This window comes from Eubalaena glacialis, chromosome 5 (genome assembly GCF_028564815.1).
Source record: "Eubalaena glacialis isolate mEubGla1 chromosome 5, mEubGla1.1.hap2.+ XY, whole genome shotgun sequence".
In the NCBI taxonomy this organism is placed as follows: domain Eukaryota; kingdom Metazoa; phylum Chordata; class Mammalia; order Artiodactyla; family Balaenidae; genus Eubalaena; species Eubalaena glacialis.
The window spans coordinates 30,383,910-30,408,430 of NC_083720.1; the positions used below are offsets into that span (position 1 = coordinate 30,383,910).

Here is a 24,521-nt window from a genome sequence, read left to right on the forward strand (position 1 = left end):
ATAGCCCAGGAATGATGTGGTCCCCGGATACTATTGATCAAAACCCCACAGGTGTCTAGTGCGCCCACGGTGTTTCATGGGTGTAACACTTCACATGTTCTCCAGACCTGAGGGCGCATCAGAGCAGTCCTCATGGGGCAGATAGTCTAAGTTGGATCCCCATTTTACAGTTGAGGAAAATTTGTTCATTAGATCAAATGTCACAGAAGTAGAAGGAACGAGATGTGAACATAATCTCCTTAAATCCAATTTCACTGTAGCCATTCAAATGTTTTGAAAAGAAGTAGAGTATAAATGAATGAAATTCCGATGCTCAGCACTGAACTAGGAAGCACTTTGCCATGTCACTGGACAAAGTGTTTCAGGACAAAATGTGTGATGGGGAAAATAGGAAGTACAGCACCTGCCTCCTAGGAGGGCCCAGTACGTCACACACCTGCTGGCTACTAGCAAGGGGAATGCAGCCATCTACTCCCTGCTCCTAAAATTTGGCCTTCTTCTAGTGTTTTTGTATGTTCTATTGTATATGTTTTAGGTTAAATGGCTCATGGGCATTCTTTATGGTTTTCTCTACAGTGTGCGCAACAGCAATGTCCCGACAGCATTTATATTTAAAACTAAGAACCTGTTATTTGTGAAGGTTCTCCACAGCTAAATTACTATGAACACGCCTCTCTCTTTTCACATCATCTCAGAATAAATTAAGACAGAACTTTCTATTTTATTTGTAAACCATTTAATGTATATTCTTAACTCAGGGCAAAATGGGTGGGTGGGGAGAGGGAGACCCATATTGCACAGAAAGTTATTTTTATTAACTTCACCAAAAAAAAAGGAAAAGCAGAAGCAAACCTTAGGGGTGCTTCTCTTTTTGACAGGAGTCTCAGAACCCAATACAAACAACTGCGCCATCAGGTAGCTTCTGATAGGAACACAGTCTCATATAATGCAAGCTTCAGAAATGAATACAGCATGCATTAAAACATACAAGCATTTTATATCACTGTCTAGCCAGCAAAAATGCTGTACTTATGTCACTTCAAGACCACGAAATATGTTATAGCAGGCTTCCTAGGAATGAAAAAATAAGAATGGGATCAGAATACAATATCTCAGCAACATGACCACTCTTGGCTGTTGTTTCAAAATGAATGAAATTAATTGGAGCCATAGTGAGTGTCCTAAATCAATGGTCAGCACAGTTAAAATAACTAAAAGGGCTCCCCACTGGTTGGTCTGTAGCTGATGAATCTCCAGCACTGGTAGGTCTGGGGCAAGGTCTCAGTTATTGCCAAACACCTGTCCTGAGACTAAATGGGGAGGCCCTGCTGAGAAGCAGTGGTGACCATAGGGACTTCCATTGTTGGGGGAGGGGTGGGCTGCACAGAGGGACCCAACCCCCCTCCCCCCAAAACTGGACGCTCACACATGTACAGAATCTCGCACCTGCTCTCCGCCTCAGCCCATGATGCCTGCAAACTCGTGTCATAAAGGACTCTAGGCAAGACAAGAAGCTCTGGATCAGATCAGATCAAATTCACTATCCCATCTTACCCTGTAACCTTTTACATTTTCTTCTGATTTTCATTCCTTTTCATCTATAGACTAGTTGAAAGACGTAACCACTGGTAGTCCACCTTATTTATATATGCATTATAGAATACATATTTATACAGAAAAGATAACATACACACGCTCTCGGAAAACAACTTTGCAGCCTAAGGGTTAAACATGTGGGCAGCCCCCTCCTGACACACCGGCTGCGACCTCACCTGAGATCTCACAGGATTCTGCAATCTTTGGTATTTTCAGCCCCACAGGGCGAAAACCCTGTGTTACAGTCTGGGGTTTCATACACAGCTTCCTTTTCTATCGACTACACTAATTCCTTTCATACTAGAGGGAAAAACTGCCCCCCTGGGTGTTTCTCTGCTATGTTTTATTTATGAAAACTCCAGTGGGCGTTTCTTAAGGCAGCCAATATCTCTCTACAAAGAGAAGGCAAACAGTGTTAGCTATTCCTGCATCCCGCCCAGCTCATTAGCTCTATGTGAGTTACTATAAAATACCAGATCATTTTTGCAAAACGAGCACTTTGTCTCCTAATTAGAAGCAGTTCTGATTTTAACTTCGTTTTAGAATAATCAAATCAATACAACATAAATAAACCTACTGAGCTTCCAAATTGACTTAGGCGCCATGCCAACTCATTTGTTCATTTCCACGTAACCCGAATTTCCCCCGGACCCACCAGCCTGTAGAGGCAAATTGTTTGCTGGTTTGTAGCTCCCACTGATGCAGGACCTCTGACTTCCTGCTAAGTCCCTTGCATCTAATTCTGGAAATTGCCAAGGGGTGTCTCACAGCCTCTATCAGGCATTTCTGTTATGTGGTCACTCCCACCCGACCTCCCTTCCATCCGTACCTGGCCCAGCTGCTATTTCATCTCTCCACTGGGCCTTGAAATCTCTAGGCCTGGCCAGGTTTAGCAGTTCTCAGCAGGCATCCACCACCCCTCAGAGAGGTAGGGTGCCCTCTGCTTTGCAGTGGGGCAAGAATGCCTCTTTCCCTTGGTTAGATGTGCTGTGTGAGAAAATCGGCCCCCTTCTCTACTTAGGAGCCAGACATGCATCCAGGAACCAAGGGATGGACTGGAGAAATGGCCATCACACTGCATCAGAATGTCCATTTCCTCTCCTGCATGGGGCAAAGCTTGCCCCCAGGTTGAGCTCATTGGACCTCGTTTCTCCTTTTACTTGGATAAGTATTGCCCCTGGAAGGTCCTCAGCCCCACTATAAATGGACTCCTGTGACCACCACATCTGCTCCCCAGACTTGCCCTGATATATCTGAGCTTAGCAGAGGACACAGGTGGAGTTGCTTTTCTAGAAGTGCCCCAGGTCTCCTTCTGAAGCCCCATTATCTGTCCCCACCACAGGTCCAGACATCTCTGAGACACACTTAAATTCAGCCCAGGCAGCCTGCCACACACATAAATAAATAATGAAATGCAAACATACTTAAAACAAGTGCTTTCTTTTCTAGTGAAAATCAGCTTTTGAATTAAACAGGCAAACTGCAGAAAGTCACAATAATTTCTTAGGTTTGCTCTGTTTATGCCTGACTCGTGGCCTTCCCATGTGCCCGTTTCGTCTGCCTGGAAAGTAGAGGTTAGGACACTCATGTTGAGTTCTCATAGCCCTGTGCTTTTCTACCTCGTGTGGCTTATCACCACGGTAAATAAATAATTAGTTATTTGTGGACTGTTGAAAAATCTGTCTTCAACAGATTACAAGCTTTATAGGACAAAGAATCAAGTTCTCCTGTTCTCCCTGGCAACTCCACGGCCTGGGAGAGGGCTAAATGTTTGTTGAAAGGATGAAAAAAATATGATGTTAGAGCCTGTTTACATCTTCATTTTTCTTTTTGTTACATAAAAATTGTTTACCAAGAAAAACCCTTATTACATCTGAAAAGCTATTTTAGTTCTTATCAAAATGTCCCACATTTACATATATATGTGTATTTTTTAAAAGAATTTTCAGTTTTTTTCTGTATTTTGAACTGCTCCTTAGAGCTTAATTCATAAGGAATTTTATTGAGCCTAACTACCCATTAAACTTTTTATTATGAGAACTTTTAAACATATATAAAATAGAGAGAATAATATAATGAGCTCCCATATTCTCAGCACCTAGATTTTTAACATTTATTAACATTCTGCCATATCTACCATATTTGTTTTAAAGCAAATCCTGGGTGTTATGACATTTCATTCTTAAATATTTCAAGAAGCATTGCTTTTTAAAAAAAGGCATTACTCTTACATAACCACAGCATTGATATTGTGATACTTAGTAAAAATAGTAATAATTTCCTATTACCACCTAATATCCCAGCCTTTTTAAAAATTTCCCTGCCTGCCCAAAATGTCTTTGTTCAGAGAGCACCTCCTTGCTTTTTTTTTTTCATGCTGATTGATTTATTAAAGAACCAGGGTCAATGGTCCTAGGAAATTGTTAGATTTTTCTGATTGTTAGCTGTGGTATCATTTAACTTATTCATCTGTCCCTTGTATTGCCTATCAGTGAGAAGTCAGATCTTAAAGTTTGATTAGATTCAAGCTATTTTTTGGCAAGTATATTTTAGGTGGTACTGTGTACGTCATATTGCTTCTCAAAGGAGGCATGCAATGCCTGTGTGTCCCACTTTTACAGAGGCTGAGATTGACAAGGGACTCAAATGGCAATCCACCCTTGATAATGTCCACTTTCCCCCTTATACTATGGGCTAGTACTTTGACATCTTTCAAATATCCAGTTCCCTCTAAACTTTCACCTAATCATTTTGGCATCCATTTTGATAACAGTGCCTGAATCATCTATTCCATTGGGGGATAAAAAAAATTGAGATTTTATAATTTTGTTATTTTTTCCACATTTATTAACTAAAATTTTTTGGCTTAAAAAAAAATCACTCCTTAAAATTCAACATCCATTCATGATAAAAACTCTTACTAAAGTGGGTATAGAGGGAACATCTCGACATAACAAAAGCTATTTATGACAAACCCACAGCCAACATAATACTCAACAGTGAAAAGCTAAAAGCCTTCCAACTAAAATCTGGAACAAGACAAGGATGCCCACTCTCACCACTTCTATTCAACATAGTATTGGAAGTCCTAGCCTCAGCAATCAAAGAAGAAAAAGAAATAAAAGGTATCCAAATTGGAAGGGAAGAGAGCGATCAAGATGGCAGAAGAGTAGGATGTAGAGCTCACCTCCTCTCAGAAATACATCTACATGTGGAACGAGTCACACAGAACATCTACTGAACACAGGCAGAAGACCTCAGACTTCCGAAAGGGCAAGAAAACCTCCACATAACCAGGTAGGACAAAAGAAAAAGGAGAGAAAGGAATCAGGACAGGACCTGTGTCCCAGGGAGGGAGCTGTAAAGGAGAAAAGGTTCCTGCACCCTGGAATGTACCCTCACTGGCAGGGAGATCAGTCTGGATGGAGAGGGAGCTTTGGAGCCTTGGAGGAGAACACAGCAAACAGTTTGAGAAAGGCAAAACAGAGTGACCTGCACAGATGGTCGGTACTGTCATCCTGTGCTTCCCAGCCTGAGACGCTTGTCCACCAGTGTGGGCAAGGGCTGGGTGCTGAAGCTTAGGCTTCAGGAGTCAGACCCGGGGGGAGGACCAGGGGTGGCTGCACAGAGACAGCCTGAAGGGGCTGGAGTATGGCAACTGAGTGTGTCTGTGGAAGAAGCCTGGGCCCGCCAGACAGACAAGGTGCCACTGTTGGAGTGCATGCGAGGAGAGGGGTGGGCCCACCATAGGACCTTCCTTCCCCCTGCGCATGCTCTCAGGGAACAGGACACTGCCTACAGGAGCTCCAGGGGTGCACATGAGCCGCTGCTGCCATCATGGGTTCCAGAGGTAGGCACAGGCCACTGCCTTTGAGAGACTCCTGAGCAGGCACCAGTTGCTGCCCTCACCACCTGAGGAGCGTGCACAGGCCGCTGCCACCACCACTGAATGACCCACGAGCAGGCACCAATTGCTGACCCCACCCAGCACAGGCCCCGGGAGCACGTGCAGGCCACCACACCTGCACACTCCCTATCAAGGGGATAACAGCCAGCACACACTGAGGAAAGAGGCAGCAAGCATCCAAACTAAAAGCAGGCTTCTCGCCAAAAGTACTAAACCCACACAAGTTATGCAGGGATGCTCGCATATATAGTCTTCCAAGACTACAGTAGATAATTATTTCTCCTAAACTCACAGAGTAAGAGAAATACGAGTAAAATGAAGAAGCAGAGGAACCACTCCCAGTTAAAAGACCAAGAGAATTCCCCTGAAGGAACAAACAATGAAACAGACCTCTTCAGTCTAATAGACAGAGTTCAAAAAGGAGGTAATGAGGCGAGGAACCACGGTGGCAGAGTAGAAGGATGTGCTCTTACTCCCTCATGTGAGAACACCAGAATCACAACTAGCTGCTGGACAATCATCGACAGGAAGACACTGGAACTCACCAAAAAAGATACCCCACATTGAAAGACAAAGGAGAAGCCACAACGAGATGGTAGGAGGGGCGCAATCACAGTAAAATGAAATCCCATAGCTGCTGGGTGGGTGACTCACAGACTGGCCAACACTTATACCACAGAAGTCCACCCACTGGAGTGAAGATACTGAGCCCCACGTCACGCTTCCCAACCTAGGGGTCCGGCAACGGGAGGAGGAATTCCTAGAGAATCAGACTTTGAAGCCTAGTGGGAATTGATTGCAGGACTTCAACAGGACTGAGGGAAACAGAGACTCCACTCTTGGAGGGCACACACAAAGTAGTGTACGCATCGGGACCCAGGGGAAGGAGCAGTGACCCCAGGGGAGACTGAACCAGACCTTCCTGCTAGTGTTGGAGGGTCTCCTGCAGAGGTGGGGGGTCGCTCTGTTTCACCATGGGGACAAGGCCACTGGCAGCAGAAGTTCTGGGAAGTACTCCTTGGCGTGAGCCCTCCCAGAGTCTGTCATTAGCCCCACCAAAGAGCCCAGGGAGGCTCCACTGTTGGGTTGCCTCAGGCCAAACAACCCTCCTTCAGGGAGGAAACCCAGCCCCACCTATGAACAGTCAAGTGGATTAAAGTTTTACTGAGCTCTGCCCACCAGAGCAACAGTCAGCTCTACCCACCACCAGTCCCTCCCATCAAGCCTCTTAGATAGCCTCATCCACCAGAGGGCAGACAGCAGAAGCAAGAAGAACTACAATCCTGCAGCCTGTGGAAAAAAAACCACACTCACAGAAAGATACACAAGATGAAAAGGCAGAGGGCTATGTACCAGATGAAGGAAAAAGAAAAAAACCCAGAAAAACAACTAAATGAAGTGGAGATAGGCAACTTTCCAGAAAAAGAATTCAGAATAATGATAGTGAAGATGATCCAGGACCTCGGAAAAAGAATGGAGGCAAAGATCGAGAAGATGCAAGAAATGTTTAACAAAGACCTAGAAGAATTAAAGAACAAACAAACAGATGAACAACACAATAACTGAAATGAAAACTACACTAGAAGGAATCAATAGCAGAATAACTGAGGCAGAACGGATAAGTGACCTGGAAGACAGAATGGTGGAATTCACTGCTGTGGAACAGACTAAAGAAAAAAGAATGAAAAGAAATGAAGACAGCCTAAGAGACCTCTGGGACAACATTAAATGCAACAACATTCGCATTATAGGGGACCCAGAAGGAGAAGAGAGAGAGAAAGGAAGGACCTGAGAAAATATTTGAAGAGATTATAGTCGAAAACTTCCCTAACATGGGAAAGGAAATAGCCACCCAGGTGCAGGAAGTGCAGTGAGTCCCATACAGGATAAACCCAAGGAGAAACACACCGAGACACATAGTAATCAAATTGGCAAAAATTAAAGACAAAGAAAAATTATTGAAAGCAGCAAGGGAAAAATGACAAATAACATAAAAGGGAACTCCCATAAGGTTAACAGCTGATTTCTCAGCAGAAACTCTACAAGCCAGAAGGGAGTGGCATGATATACTTAAAGTGATGAAAGGGAAGGACCTACAACCAAGATTACTCTACCCGGCAAGGATCTCATTCAGATTCGATGGAGAAATCAACAGCTTTACAGACAAGCAAAAGCTAAGAGAATTCAGCACCACAAAACCAGCACTACAACAAATGCTAAAGGAACTTCTCTAAGTGGGAAACACAAGAGAAGAAAAGGACCTACAAAAACAAACCCAAAACAATTAATAAATGGTCATAGAAAAATACATATCAATAATTACCTTAAACGTGAATGGATTAACCGCTCCAACCAAAAGACACAGGCTTGCTGAATGGATACAAAAACAAGACCAATATATATGCTGTCTACAAGAGACCCACTTCAGACCTAGGGACACATACAGACTGAAAGTGAGGGGATGGAAAAAGATATTCCATGCAAATGGAAATCAAAAGAAAGCTGGAGTAGCTATACTCATATCAGATAAAATAGACTTTAAAATAAAGAATGTTACAAGAGACAAGGAAGGACACTACATAATGATCAAGGAATCAATCCAAGAAGAAGATATAACAATTATAAATATATATGCACCCAACATAGGAACACCTCAATACATAAGGCAACTGCTAACAGCTCTAAAAGAGGAAATCAACAGTAACACAATAATAGTGGGGGACTTTAACACCTCACTTACACCAACGGACAGATCATCCAAAATGAAAATAAATAAGGAAACAGAAGCTTTAAATGACACAATAGAACAAATAGATTTAATTGATATTTATAGGACATTCCATCCAAAAACAGAAGATTACACTTTCTTCTCAAGTGCTCACTGAACATTCTCCAGGATAGATCACATCTTGGGTCACAAATGAAGCCTCAGTAAATTTAAGAAAATTGAAATCATATCAAGCATCTTTTCTGATCACAACGCTATGAGATTAGAAATGAATTACAGGGGAAAAAAACGTAAAAAACAAAAACACATGGAGGGCAAACAATACATTACTAAATAACCAAGAGATCACTGAAGAAATCAAAGAGGAAATCAAATAATACTTAGAGACAAATGACAATGAAAACAATGATCCAAAACCTATGGGATGCAGCAAAAGCAGTTCTAAGAGGGAAGTTTATAGCTATACAAGACTACCTCAAGAAACAAGAAAAATCTCAAGCAAACAATCTAACCTTACACCTAAAGGAACTAGAGAAAGAAGAACAAACAAAACCCAAAGTTAGCAGAAGGAAAGAAATCAAAAAGATCAGAGCAGAAATAAATGAAACAGAAACAAAGAAAACAATAGCAAAAATCAATAAAACTAAAAGCTGGTTCTTTGAGAAGATAAGCAAAATTGATAAACCATTAGCCAGACTCATCAAGAAAAAGAGGGAGAGGACTCAAATCAATAAAATTAGAAATGAAAAAGGAGAAGTTACAACAGACACCGCAGAAATACAAAGCATCCTAAGAGACTACTACAAGCAACTCTATGCCAATAAAATGGACAACCTGGAAGAAATGGACAAATTCTTAGAAAGGTATAACCTTCCAAGACTGAACCAGGAAGAAACAGAAAATATGAACAGACAAATCACAAGTAATGAAATTGAAACTGTGATTAAAAATCTTCCAACAAACAGAAGTCCAGGACCAGATAGCTTCACAGGCAAATTCTATCAAACATTTAGAGAAGAGCTAACACCCATCCTTCTCAAACTCTTCCAAAAAATTGCAGAGGAAGGAACACTCCCAAACTCATTCTATGAGGCCACCATCACCCTGATACCAAAACCAGAAAAAGATACTACCAAAAAAAAAAAAATTACAGACCAATATCACTGATGAATATAGATGCAAAACTACTCAACAAAATACTAGCAAACAGAATCCAACAACACATTAAAAGGATCATACACCACGATCAAGTGGGATTTATCCCAGGGATGCAAGGATTCTTCAATATACGTAAATCAATCAATGTGATACACCATAGTAACAAACTGAAGAATAAAAACCATATGATCATCTCAATAGATGCAGAAAAGGCTTGTGACAAAATTCAACACCCATTTATGATAAAAACTCGCCAGAAAGTGGGCATAGAGGGAACCTGCCTCAACATAATAAAGGCCATATACGACAAACCCACAACAGACATCATTCTCAATGGTGAAAAACTGAAAGCATTTCCTCTAAGATCAGGAAGAAGACAAGGATGTCCACTCTCACCACTATTATTCAACATAGTTTTGGAAGTCCTAGCCATGGCAAATAGAGAAGAAAAAGAAATAAAAGGAATCCAAATCGGAAAAGAAGAAGTAAAGCTGTCACTGTTTGCAGATGACATGATACTATACATAGAAAATCCTAAAAATGCCACCAGAATACTACTAGAGCTAATCAATGAATTTGGTAAAGTTGCAGGATACAAAATTAATGCACAGAAATCTCTTGCATTCCTATACATTAATGATGAAAAATCTGAAAGAGAAATTAAGGAAACACTTCCATTTACCATTGCAACAAAAAGAATAAAATACCTAGGAATAAACCTACTTAGGGAGACAAAAGACCTGTATGCAGAAAACTATAAGACACTGATGAAAGAAATTAAAGATGATACCAACAGATGGAGAGATATACCATGTTCTTGGATTGGAAGAATCAATATTGTGAAAATGACTATACTACCCAAAGCAATCTACAGATTCAATGCAATCTCTATCAAATTACCAATGGCATTTTTTATGGAACTAGAACAAATCATCTTAAAATTTGTATGGAGACACAAAAGATCCCGAATAGCCAAAGCAGTCTTGAGGGAAAAAAAACGGAGCTGGAGGAATCAGACTCCCTGACTTCAGACTATACTACAAAGCTACGGTAATCAAGACAATATGGTACTGGCACAAAAACAGAAACATAGATCAGTGGAACAAGATAGAAAGCCCAGGGATAAACCCATGAACCTATGGTCAACTAATCTATGACAAAGGAGGCAAAGATATACAATGGAGAAAAGGCAGTCTCTTCAATAAGTGGTGCTGGGAAAACTGGACAGCTACATGTAAAATAATGAAATTAGAACACTCCCTAACACCATACACAAAAATAAACTCAAAATGGATTCGAGACCTAAATGTAAGACCGGACACTATAAAAGTCTTAGAGGAAAACATAGGAAGAACACTCTTTGACATAAATCACAGCAAGATCTTTTTTGAGCCACCTCCTAGAGTAATGGAAATAAAAACAAAAATAAACAAATGGGACCTAATGAAATTTCAAAGCTTTTGCACAGCAAAGGAAACCATAAACAAGACGAAAAGACAACCCTCAGAATGGGAGAGAATATTTGCAAACTAATCAACAGACAAAGGATTAATCTCCAAAATATATAAACAGCTCATGCGGCTCAATATTAAAGAAACAAACAACCCAATCCAAACATGGGCAGAAGATCTAAATAGACATTTCTCCAAAGAAGACATATAGATGGCCAAGAAGCACATGAAAAGCTGCTCAACATCACTAATTATTACAGAAATGCATATCAAAACTACAATGAGGTATCACCTCACACCAGTTAGAATGGGCATCATCAGAAAATCTACAAACAACAAATGCTGGAGAGGGTGCAGAGAAAAGGGAACCCTCTTTTTTTTTTTTTTTTAATTAATTAACTTATTTATTTATTTTTGGCTGTGTTGGGTCTTCGTTTCTGTGCGAGGGCTTTCTCTAGTTGCGGTGAGCGGGGGCCGCTCTTCATCGTGGTGCGCAGGCCTCTCACTGTCGCGGCCTCTCTTGTTGCGGAGCACAGGCTCCAGACGTGCAGGCTCAGCAGTTGTGGCTCACGGGCCCAGTTGCTCCACGGCATGTGGGATCTTCCCAGACCAGGGCTCGAACCCGTGTCCCCTGCATTGGCAGGCGGACTCTCAAACACTGCACCACCAGGGAAGCCCAGGGAACCCTCTTGCATGGTTGGTGGGAATGTAAATTGATACAGCCACTATGGAGAACAGTATGGAAGTTCCTTAAAAAACTAAAAATAGAAGTACCATATGATCCAGCAATCCCACTACTGGGCATATACCTGGAGAAAACCATAATTCAAAAAGACACATGCATCCCAATGTTCATTGCAGCACAATTTACAATAGCCAGGTCATGGAAGCAACCTAAATGCCCATCGACAGACAAATGGATAAAGAAGTTGTGGTACATTTATACAATGGAATATTACTCAGCCATAAAAATGAACAAAATTCAGTCATTTGTTGAGACGTGGATGGATCTAGAGACTGTCATACAGAGTGAAGTAAGTCAGAAAGATTAAAACAAATATCATATATTAACGCATGTATGTGGAACCTAGAAAAATGGTACAGATGAACCAGTTTGCAGGGCAGAAGTTGAGACACAGATGTAGAGCACAAACATATGGACACCAAGGGGGGAAAACCGCGGTGGGGTGGGGATGGTGGTGTGCTGAATTGGGCGATTGGGATTGACATGTATACACTGATGTGCATAAAATTGATGACTAATAAGAACCTGCAGTAGAAAGAAACAAACAAACAAAAAAACAACAAATACTAAACTTTCTTTGGGTTATTTGTATGGAAATATGTTAATATAAATGTTTCAGACATTACATGAAATTTCTAAGAATCTTATATGTTCTGGTATAATGTTATAAGTCATAATTCTAGTTATTACTTTAAAATGTATATCTCAGAAATAACTAAATTTTCTTGTCAATTGCATATTATGAACTTTCATCAAATCTTTAACCGTGGTCATCTTTAAGTCTTTTGTCATTTACAGACAGTTCTGGGTGTACTCTGATTCTTTTGCAAAAATGTTCCTATAAAAGGGTTTCATCTTCAAGGAATTCATGGAAAAGACTCTGACAAGTACAGGTTTCTGGTAACTGACTATACTGCTGAGCTGAATGAATAAGCATTTTCAGAACTCTAATGGAAAACTGATGAATTCATAAAAGTGCTAACAATAGATCAAGATAAAAACAATTAATTACATGGGGAACAAAAAAAGGAGGTAATGAAAATACTGAAGGAATTAAGAAAAGCTATCGACATAAATGTAGATTACTGTAAAAAGGAACTAGAAACTGCAAGGAGGAACCAAGAAAAACTAGAAAATTTGTTTTGCTGAGATGAAAGCTGAGCTAAAGGCAATGAATAACGCAGAAGATCAACTAAGTGATCTGGAAGATAGAATAATGTAAATCACCCAATCAGAACAGCAGACAGAAAGCCAAATGAAAAAAATGAAAGCAATATAAGAGGCCTATGGGATAATATAAAGTGTGCCAATCTACACATAACAAGGATTTCAGAAGGATGAAAAAGAGAAAAGGGGACTGAAAATGTATTTGGCTTGGTGGTTTGTGACCACCTAGAGGGGTGGGATAGGGAGGGTGGGAGGGAGGGAGACGCAAGAGGGAAGAGATATGGGAACATATGTATATGTATAACTGATTCACTTTGTTATGAAGCAGAAACTAACACACCATTGTAAAGCAATTATACTCCAATAAAGATGTTAAAAATAAATAAATAAATAAATAAATAAAAAGTCTACAAATAACAAATGATGGAGAGGGCGTGGAGAAAAGGGAACCCTCCTACACTGTTGGTGGGAATGTAAATTGATACAGCCACTATGGAGAACAGTATGGAGGTTCCTTAATAAAGTAAAAATAGAGTTGCCCTATGATCCAACAATCCCACTCCTGGGCATATAACCAGACAAAACTAATTCAAAAAGATACATGCACCCTACATTCATAGCAGCACTATTCACAATAGCCAAGATATGGAAACAATCTAAATGTCTATTGACAGATGAAGGGATAAAGAAGATGTGGTATATATATACAATGGAAAATTACTCAGCCATAAAAAAGAATGAAATAATGCCATTTGCATCTACATGGATGGACCTAGAGATGATCATACCAAGTGAAATAAGTCAGAAAGAGAAAGACAGATACCATATGATATCATTTACATGTGGAATCTAAAATATGACACAAATGAACTTATCTATGAAACAGCATCAGGCTCACAGACATAGAGAACAGGATTGTGATTGCCAAGGAGGAGTGGGGGTTAGGGAGGAATGGACTGGGAATTTGGGGTTAGTAGATGCAAACTATTACATATCGAATGGATAAACAACAAGGTCCTACTATATAGCATAGGGAACTATATTCAATATCCTGGGATAAACCATAATGGAAAAGAACATAAAAAAGAATGTGTATACGTGTATAACTGAGTCACTTTGCTCTACAGCAGAAATTAACATAACATTGTAAATCAACTATACTTCAATAAAAAATAAATAAATAAATAAATTGGAAGGGAAGAGGTAAAATTGTCACTACATGCAGATGACATGACACTATATAGAAAACCCTAAAGACTACACACAAGAGCTACTAGAACTGATAAATGACTTCAGCAAGGTAGCAGGATACAGGATTAACATACAGAAATCTGTTGCATTTCTTTACACTAACAATGAAACATCAGAAGGGGAAAGTAAAAACAATCCCTTTTAAAATCACATCCAAAAAAAAAAAAAAAACAGAATACATAGGAATAAATCTGACCAAGGAAGTGAAAGACTTATATGCTGAGAACTATTAAACGTTGATAAAGGAAATTGAAGATGATTCAAAGAAATGGAAAGATATCCCATGCTCTTGGATTGGAAGAATTAATATTGTTAAAATGGCCATACTACCCAAAGCAACCTACAGATTTAATGTGATCCCTATTAAATTACCCATGACATTTTTCACAGAAATAGAGCAAATAATCCTAAAATGTATATGAACCACAAAAGACCCAGAATTGTCAAAGCAATCCTTAGGAAAAAGAACAAAGCTAGAGGCATAACCCTTCCAGACTTCAGACAATACCACAAAGCTACAGTAATAAAGAAACATTTGTGTATTGGCACAAAAACAGACATATGGAGCAATGGAACAGAATAAGAGCCCAGAAATAAACCCACACACCTACAGTCAATTAATCTTGGACAAAGGAGGCAAGAACATACAATGGAGAAAAGACAGTCTCTTCAGTAAGTGGTGTTGGGAAAGCTGGACAGCCACATGTAAATCAATGGAGTTAGAACACACCCTCACACTGTACACAAAGATAAACACAAAATGTCTTAAAGACTTAAATATAGACATGACACCATAAAACTCCTCGAAGAGAACATAGGCAAAACATTCTCTGACGTAAATCATACCAACGTTTTCTTAGGTCAATCTCCAAAGGCAATAGAAATTAAAGCAAAAATAAACAAATTGGGCCTAATCAAACTTATAAGCTTTTGCACAGCAAAGGAAATCACAAACAAAATGAAAAGACAACCTACAGAATGGGAGAAAATATTTGCAAATGATGCAACTGACAAGAGCTTAATTTCCAAAATATATAAACAGCTCATACAACTCAGTAACAAAAAATCAAACAGTCCAGTCGAAAAATGGGTAGAAGACCTGAATAGATATTTCTCCAAAGAAAACATCCAGATGGCCAATGGGCACATGAAAAGATGCTCAACATTGCTAATTATTAGAGAAATGCAAATCAAAACTACAATGAGGTACCACCTCACACGGGTCAGTATGGCCATCATTAAGAGATCTACAAGCAGGAATTAACACAACATTGTAAAGCAATTATACTCCAATAAAGATGTTTAAAAAAAATATATCTACAATTAACAAATGCTGGAGAGGATGTGGAGAAACGGGAACCCTCCTACACTGTTGGTGGGAATGTAGGTTGGTGCAGCCACTATGGAAAACAGTATGGAGGCTCCTTGAAAAACTAAAAATGGAGTTGCCATATGATCCTGCAATCCCACTCCTGGGCATGTATCCAAAGAAAATACTAATTTGAAAAGATGCATACACCCCAATGTTTATAGCAGCACTATTTACAATAGTCAAGACATGGAAACAGTCTAAATATCCATCAACAGATGAATGGATGAAGAAGATGTGGTATATAGACACAGATATAGATAAAATGGAATATTACTCAGCCATAAAAAAAGAATGGAATAATGCCATTTGCAGCAACATGGATGGACCTAGAGATTATCATACTATGTGAAGGAAGTCAGGCAAAAAAAGACAAATATCATGATATTACTTACATGTGGAATCTTAAAACTGATGTAAATGAACTTATTTCCAAAATGGAAACAGACTCACAGACATAGAAAACAAACTTATGGTTACCAAAGGGGAAAGTGGTTGGTGGCGGGGGAGGATAAATTAGGAGTTTGGGATTAGCAGATACAAACTACTATATCTAAAATAGATCAACAACAAGGTCCTACTGTATAGCACAGGGAACTATATTCAATAACTTGGAAACTATAATGGAAAAGAAAAAATAATCACTCTTCATCAATTCAGGCAATTTGGGAACTCTAAAATACAATTTATGTAGGAAACTATACAGGTAAGGTAGGATAAATCCTTAATTCTTTCCTTAAATGATGATTATCAGAGTATCAGCCTGGTACAGCAGTGACTTCCAAAGGTGCCAGATGAGTTTTGAGGTTCTTTTTTCCTTTCGCTCTCTTCTTTTTTTCGTTCTTTATGAACTCATGGATTTTTTTTTTTAAAACTAGCTTCATTCACTTTATTTTTCCTATAGAAAACTATGTGGTGGCTACAGCTGGAGCCTGAGTCCTCTGCACGGAAACTCTGGTGTGGGTCTTTACAAGACGGTCAGTGAATTCCTGATATGGACACTTGGTGAACACCGTCTCTTTCCAGAGATCAGGAGTGAGATAACTGTAGGTCTTGGAAATGGCATCAAAAGTGGCCTTGGCGAAGTGGCCCAGCGTGGCAGTGCAGCCCCTGGCAGAGGTGTAGCCGTCATCAATTCCAGCCACCATCAGTAGCTTCTTGGGCACAGGGGCTGAGACGATGCCAGTGCCCCTGGGGGCAGGGATGAGGCGCACCAGCACAGAGCCACAGCGGCCAGTCACCTTTCAAGGGACGGTATGGGGCTTGCCGATCTTGTTCCCCCAGTAGCCTCGTCTCAAGGGGACGATGCAGAGCTTGGCCAGAACGATGGCCCTACGGATGGCAGTGGCTACCTCCTTAGAGCACTTCACACCCAAACCAATACGTCCGTTGTAATCCCCGATGGCGACAAATGCCTTGAACCTGGTCTGCTGGCCAGCACAGGTCTACTTTTGCACAGGCATGATCTTCAAAACCTCGTCCTTGAGAGATGCCCCCAAGAAAAAGTCAATGATCTCAGATTCCTTGATGGGCAAAGAAAAGAGCTAGCTCTCCTCCAGGGACTTGATCTTCATGTCCCTGACCAGGCGGCCCAGCTTGGTGACGGGGAGCCACTCCTTGTCCTCGGCCTTGCCTCCGCGAGCTCCGCGGCCTCGGCCCCGGCCCCGACCGTGGCCCCGGCCCCGACCGTGGCCCCGGCCCTGGATGCCGCTGCAGAAGCCTGCATGGAAGCCACCGCAGCCTCCCATTCCAGGGTCCCCGAGGCCTCCGGGGCCTTCCGTAGCATCGGCGTCATCTGCCATTTGGTGTTTTTACGGAAAAAAAGCAATGAACTCATGGATTTTTATATTTTCCACATGTTTCAACCAATTGTAGTCATTATTCATTTTTGGCTGCTCAACTTATCGCATCTTTAGGCAGTGGGCACCCTTTAGAACGGCTGCTACGTCCCTTTGGCATGTCCTCAGACGTCTTTCAGAGCTTCCTCTCCTTTGGGCAGAACAGGAAGTCCCAAGCTCACCTGAACTTTTCCTGACCCAGACCCAGAACCAAGCATTTCTCCAAGGAGTCATAGTTTCTTTTAGTGGGGGAAATTTCCAATTTTTTCTACTCTAAAATACTTACATTTCAAAATGAAGCTGCATTTAACTACATTATCAAGTTGAAAATCAACTTATTTCAAAGACTAAAAACCCACTTACGTGCTGCTCACGAAAGACATTTTAATTACTATCACCAGGCACACACAAGTAAGATTATCAAAGCACTTTGGGCATTTCCTCACTGGTTCTGCAATATTCCCGTTAAGTTGGTACAAGATAGTTTATCCCCATCTAACAAGGTGAGCTGAATAGAAAAGCAGAAACTTAATTGTACAGAATATTAGAGGCATGTAAACCTTAAGGCATCAGTTATGTTCTCACTATTAACAAAAACCTAGTCAAGACTTTAAAGAAATTGTACAAAGCGGTCCAAAAACTATAATGCAAATGATACTAACTGGCAGTTATTTAATTAAATGTTAGTTAAGTAACTTAAAAGAAGTGTTTTGATCATAATTTAAACATTTATTTCACATAAAAATAGATCAGGATTAGCCAGGGATGTAATGTACTGGCTAGAGCAAACATTTATTTGGTCAGTAAATATTTATGTGCCTAGAAACATGGGACACTAACATTTAGTCTTTTGGGCTGTGATGTTTTAAATTAATTTTTAGAGATAGGATACTTTTCCTGTGACTTTAAATTAATCACAATCGAACTATTCCACAACTGTCAAAGGTAGGATTACAGCATCATGATCTCTTCAAAAGACTTAGACATATGAAGAGGAAACTGGCCTAATTTCCCGAGATATCAAATCCCTTGAGGCCCTTGGCATTTGATAGTCCCTTGTTTTACACTGTGGTTTGGGTTAGGTTTTCAAGTTATAAATCTGGGTTATTCTTATTTTGGTTGCCAACTTGTCATTATCACCATCCCCACCAGCCCCAGCCACCTCATTGTCAGGCATCTATTGTACCAAAGAGTAAATTTGAGCCAAACGTATTCCTCCCCGAGGGCTCTCTCTGGATGAATGGCCCAGGAGACTTCTAATAGGACAATTTCACTATTGGATTCTGCCTCTTTGTCAGCAAATGCCTTGTCACCAGAGCTGTTACTTTTCAGCTTCTTCAGGTCACAGGGCACCATTGTGGAAAGAGCTCTGTTCTAGAAAGCGAGCATCCTAGGTTCCCTTGAAGCCCTTCTTTGAACCACTGTGTGTGATCCTGTGCAAGTCTCTGACCCTCAGTGATCCTCAGATCCCTCATCTCCAGATGATCTCTGAGGGTCATGTTGACTCCAACTTTTTCCCAATTAAAGTTACACACGTGTCTCCAAATTCCACATTGGCAAAGAGAAATACGCTCAAGGTTAGATCCAGGCTACTTCATTTGCATCACTGCACTTTGGTTCTTTTTAGCTGGTACAAACTCAATCAATACAATGAAGTGGAGAATTTAGGCAAACAGGTGAAAGAAAACCAAACAAACAGTAATTGAGGACTTAGACACCATCATCAACAACTTGACTGTTTCAAAATAGATGGGTTGACAAATAGGATTGACTGAATTCACCAGAAGATAATCCAATTCCTCACGTAACTTTTTTGCTGGGACACTGTCTCGCTTCAGAGTAACCTGAATGATGTAAGCCTATAAGTGCCTCCTCCTGGTTATGCCCTTGGAGGCTGTGTAGCAAAACAGTAAAGGACGTGTGCTCTGCAGTTAAACTATCTAGATATAAATCTTACTCTATCACTAATTAGCTATGTAACCATAGGCAAGTTACCTAACCTCTCTTTGCCTCAATTTCCTTATCTATCAAACATGATTAGTAAAAGTACCTCCCTCATAAGTAAATACATTTAAGTTCTTAGATACTGCTTGGTACAGCCTGAGCCCTCAGTAAATATTAGCTAGTATACATCAAACCAAGCTACCATTCCTGACCAAAAAAAAAGAATTTTGATTTCTTTCAGCATATCACCATCACCCTTCATCACCCACCGCCAAAAGCTCATGAGCCACTACATTTTTTACAGATCACACAGCACCTGTGGGGACAGTTCAATTTTCAAGGCAGTCCAATAGAGAAACCATAACTTCCAAATATTTCTGGAACACTTTCTTCCAGTGAGTACCTATCCAGTTGCAAATCAATCAAACCCCTGCTGGACCACTATTGCTCTCCTGAGAGCTGTACAAAAAATTCTCTCTCCTGGAAGGGGAAGCAATCCACCTCTTTGGCATTTTTTTTCCCTGAAAGGTCGTATCTACTTGTAGTCTTAGACTTAACACTGAAATGTGTAAGTCTCCCTTTTAACAAGATTCTTCAGCCCACTCCTCCTATACCACAGACCTCAGCAGCTCCCACTTCTAATACTCACAACCAATGACTTGAACAAAGATTGAGCACTTCCTGTCCCCATGATTGCTGCAACCGGTATACTATTTTCATAAGAAAAATTTATAAATGGGTTTCATTAAATGCAAAATTTCCCCTAAATTCCTTCACGTAGGCCGAATGTGGGAAGAAAATTAAAGTTACCTTCAGAAAAGTACTTTTTTTCCTTTTCTGCCATGAGGACTAGTCAGAGTAGTTTGAAACCCTAAGAACATGCCTGAGACTTATTTGCTTGTCAATTACAAATAGATTCACATTTATAGTTCCATAGATCACTCTGGAAGTTTCCCAGCAGCTTTCAGAAAAACAATTTCTCAGGTGTTTACATGAAATGATTGAGGCAAAATGGATTTTTCTACCCAAAATGTAAATTAATTCTGGTTCACATATTGAAGCGTGTATTTTGGTAAATATATAATGTGATACTGTATCCTTCTTAGCTAGCTGTAAGCAGGAGACAGTGGATTAATTCACAAACTTGGAAACCTTTGCCTGGATTACAGCTGACCAAAAAAAAAAAAAAGTTTTCTTACCTCAGAAGCCAGCTGACAGACATGCTTAGGAGAGGAGTGTCAGGGGAATGCGTTAGGAGGCCTGTGGGGAAAGAGAAGAGAAAAATTACTACCATACACCTTTTTATTAACACTCTATTTAATAAATTCACTTGCTTTTCCCCTTCAAATCAAAAGGCTTTTCCAGTTAGAACATTCCGGTCTAACACTAAGGAAAACATCGCCTTTAGCAGAAGGAAAAAAACTACCGTCAGCTTCACATCAACAGTGAAAGGGAAAATTTTTCCAGTTGTAAAACTACAAACTGCTCTTCAATAATATCATCCATCCTGATAATAACGACAGCCGTGAGGGAGGTTGCTGGCGCCCCACTCTCTCTACCACCTGGAGCGCCCCCCCCAGCTGCTGTGTTAAAAGATGATTAAGGAAAACAATGTCAGTGACACAAACAATGTCATGACGCAGTCAGTCTCCACTTGAAGAACTGAAAATTGGGTCAGAAGGCGGGAAGCTTTCAGAGGATAAAAAATAAAGAACAAGGAAGAGACAAATAGAAAACATCTGATTGGCAGGGGCCACGTAGTCAACCTGGTCCGGGGTGAGAAAGAACAAGGAAATAAGTAGAGTCCGGAGTTGGCTTGGCGTTAGGGGATTGGCTGGCTGGATATACTGCATTTCCGGTCAGGCGAAGCATTTACAGAGACAGACAAGTTATCTAAGTGTCTGTTAGCTGATGTGGCACCCCAGGAAGGGGTGGCTCCATCTTGGGCCTAGAAATTCAATTCAACAGCTGATAGCAACTCACTGGAGAACTGCCCACTCTCTCTGCGTGTGTACTGGGGCTGTGGGCATGGGCACAGACAACGCAGACCACCATCAGTTACCGACTGATGTTGAAACAAAAGATGGGCCCACTCACCCCAGGGTGGGTCAGTCCTGCAGTGCAATTCCTGCCCCAGATCTTCCACAAGGGAAAGCTGGTCTCTAGCTTACGTCACACCCTTGTTTAGTTTTTCCTCTCTGCCCTATCCCTGATTCCTTTACTCCTCTTCTCCAGAAAGCTTTCTTCCAATAAATAACCTGAACAAGAAACTGCACATCAAGCTCCTTCCAGGGAATCCAACCTAAGCGGGGTGGTATTGCATTTGGTCCCAGGAAGCAATGCTGAGGGTGGAACGCTCTGCATCCCTACCTGGCCAGTTGGAAAGGAGGCTCACGTCACTGGTGGGAGGTGGAGGGCTGCTAGTTCCCAGCTTGGTGATTGCTAAGACCTTTACCTGTGGAGATCCGGGTTGGGATTCGGGTGGAAAGCGGCGCATTAACTGGTTCAATGAGACAGGCATTTAGGGTATGTGGGAAAGAGTAACTGTAAGGCCTGGGAAATTTAAAGAAGAGAAAGTGACTGGCAGATCTATTAATCAACAGTTTAAAGCAAAGTATGAGAGCAAGAAAAGAAGGAACCTCTGGCAGCTTTTTACAATGACCCTCATCTCCTGCAGCTGGAAGACTTAATGGTAAGAACAGCAGAAGTTGAGAGAAGGTTGGATTCCCAGCAAAGGCCAAAGTCAGGGCCTTGATGGGGAAGAAGTGGGAGCCTGAGAATTGGCATGGGGATCTCTGGGTAGATGCACTTGAGAACCTGGACAGACCCCCCTCCAGATTCCTATGAACTCCCGGGGCTTGCGGTGGAGGCCCCTCCCCAAACACACACATTCTTACTTGAAGAGGTTTCACCTTCTCAGCTGCCTCACTGCTTGCCCTTGTCGTGATCTGGCCCCGTATTCCCTCTTGGCCATCACACCCACAGTTAGGGTCAAATCTCAGCATAACCAACCGAGGAACTGCTGGGTTTGCCAGGATGGAGGGGGATTGTCTTCCCAAGCACCACAGGGCCAGGCTGACATGAATCAGCAGGAGCCAGCGGATGCTGGCGGGGCAGGGATGTGGATCAGGGAAGACAGGAGGGTGCGGAACAGGACCCACACCGTAGAAAGGATTCGTTCAGGGTTTCCACGGCTACTTTCTGTTCATTTGAGAGACATCACTTTATTCCTGGGGTAGCAAACTGTTTGGTCAGCATGATTTTTCTTATGCATGTAGTTTGTGATTTGAATGTTTTTATGCAGAGCCCAGAACTCCCTAGTCTGTTATATGCGGTGGAATTATATGGTCGTGTTACTTCCCTGGCCCTTGAAGATATTTGTTAGTCATCCTGCTCTTCTCTCTGCCCCTTTGCTTTCAAGCACCAATTAAAATTCTCTTTATTGCTTTTTGAATCCCCTGAAAAGACTTATTGCCTTTCTTTTAACATTTGTTTATTTACCCATTTAAACCAGGCTGTTTGTCTTATTATATTTAAATTCTGTCACAATTTAACTGTAATTAATTCCTTATTTATTCATTCTTATCCAAACTTCTAATCCTTCAGATTGCCTTCCAAAACATCTATATATTATCTACTGTTTGTGTGTGAACTTGGTTTTCTGTCATTTGTCACATATGTATTTATAAAATGGTATATATTACAATAAACATGAAATTTTTCACAATATTACGGTGGGAAAGATAACACTAAAATGTTTGTGTTAATTAACAATTGATTGATCATATGCTATCTACCAGACACCTTGCTTAAATGCATTATATCATAATCCTCACAACAACCCTATGAAGTAGTTAATATTGTCTCTGTTTTACAGATAAGAGAAAACAAGAGAAAAGTTAAACAACATATTCACTGTCACACATCTAGTGATTGAAAAAAGCTGGGCTTGAACTTGATTAACCTGAGATCAGAGCTCCTGCTCTTAATCACCACATTGTTCTAAAATTCCAGTTACTACCTTATAAATGTCGACTTATTCTAGAAGAGACTCTTAAATCTCAGTTATAGCCATAAAAATTTAACAAAGTTTGGAAAGACACCTATTTTGCAAAATAGTTTGACAGCTTCTGTTTGTTATTTTCCAAAACATGCAAATAGAAAAGAAGGAAAAAATACTTCTAAAATGGTGTAAGGGAACAAAGGAAATTCCCAACTCCTTTCTTTTAAGTTCTCTGTCCTTGTTGGCCTACTTACTAATTCTTTTGCCTCATAAATTCCTCTGCCTCATTTTTATTCACAGAGATTAAAACTACAGAATGAAAGGAAAAGAGTCTCATGTGTATCTAACACTAGATAAGGTCCAATCATAAGAAAACTTACAATTTCCCATTAAGCCTGCCAGCTTTTAGATAAAGTTTAGCCTCCGACACAGGACCAAGAAAGACTTACCGGCTCCAGCTCCAGCTCACAGCTCCAGCCACCATTGCCTTGTTCCCCTTCCTTCAATCATTCTGGTATGTTCTCAGTTCTTCCAAGGAGTCAGCTGCTCCCCATCCCAGGGCCTCCACATTCACCTGTTCTTGTGGTCAGACGTGGTCTTTCTACTCTCGCGATGGCGTGTACCACACTCACACCATGCCTCCTTGAGCTGTGCACGAGCAGGCAGTGTCAGTCCTGGGTGATTAACCCCCATGACACTTTTCAAACACCCTCCATTCGTCACTCAGTAATAGGCACAATCCTTGGTACCTAAATTTTCTCATTATCTGTAATTACTCTTTGAGGCACATGAGATGTTAACAGGAATAAGTACAATTATCCAGCTTTGCAATGAGAAGCCATACTTAACTGACACTGTGATGAGGAAGTCACTAAATATAGATGTGGTCATCTTAGGCTGAGTGCCAGTGCAACCAAATGATTGAAAGGCACCTTTTCCAGATGGCTGGGCTGATTGAAATCAGATGATTACATCATGTTTTTTTTACTGCATATTTGTCCAGGAATATAAGGGAGTATTGTTATCAGAATGTTATCAAAAAGTGTTGAGGACTGGAGGCACAGGTCTAGTAGTCTGAGTAGCAACAACTGAGAGAAGTGGACTGAGAAAAGAGAAGGAAAGGAAAGCAGATCTCTATCTCCCCATCCATGGGGAGTGCCAGGGAAATACCTACGGAGGGTAGATTTGCCCGAGAATCCTACCCCACCCCTCTCCCCCAACCCACTCTGCTCCACGGAATCCAGATGACCCTGAGAACGAAGGGTCTCCTCCTGGTTCCCACGGCTGCTACACAATAAACTGATTGGCATCATTTCTCTCTACACCTGACTCCTGATCTGTTGGGGGATTTCATAAACCTCGCT

At 41.0% G+C, this 24,521-nt stretch overlaps 1 pseudogene; it reads right to left on the bottom strand.

Annotated features, from left to right (window-relative positions):
- Positions 1 to 16,280: 16,280 nt before the first annotated feature.
- On the bottom strand, positions 16,281 to 17,174 carry LOC133091969 (small ribosomal subunit protein uS5-like; annotated as a pseudogene).
- Between the last annotated feature and the right edge of the window lie 7,347 nt (positions 17,175 to 24,521).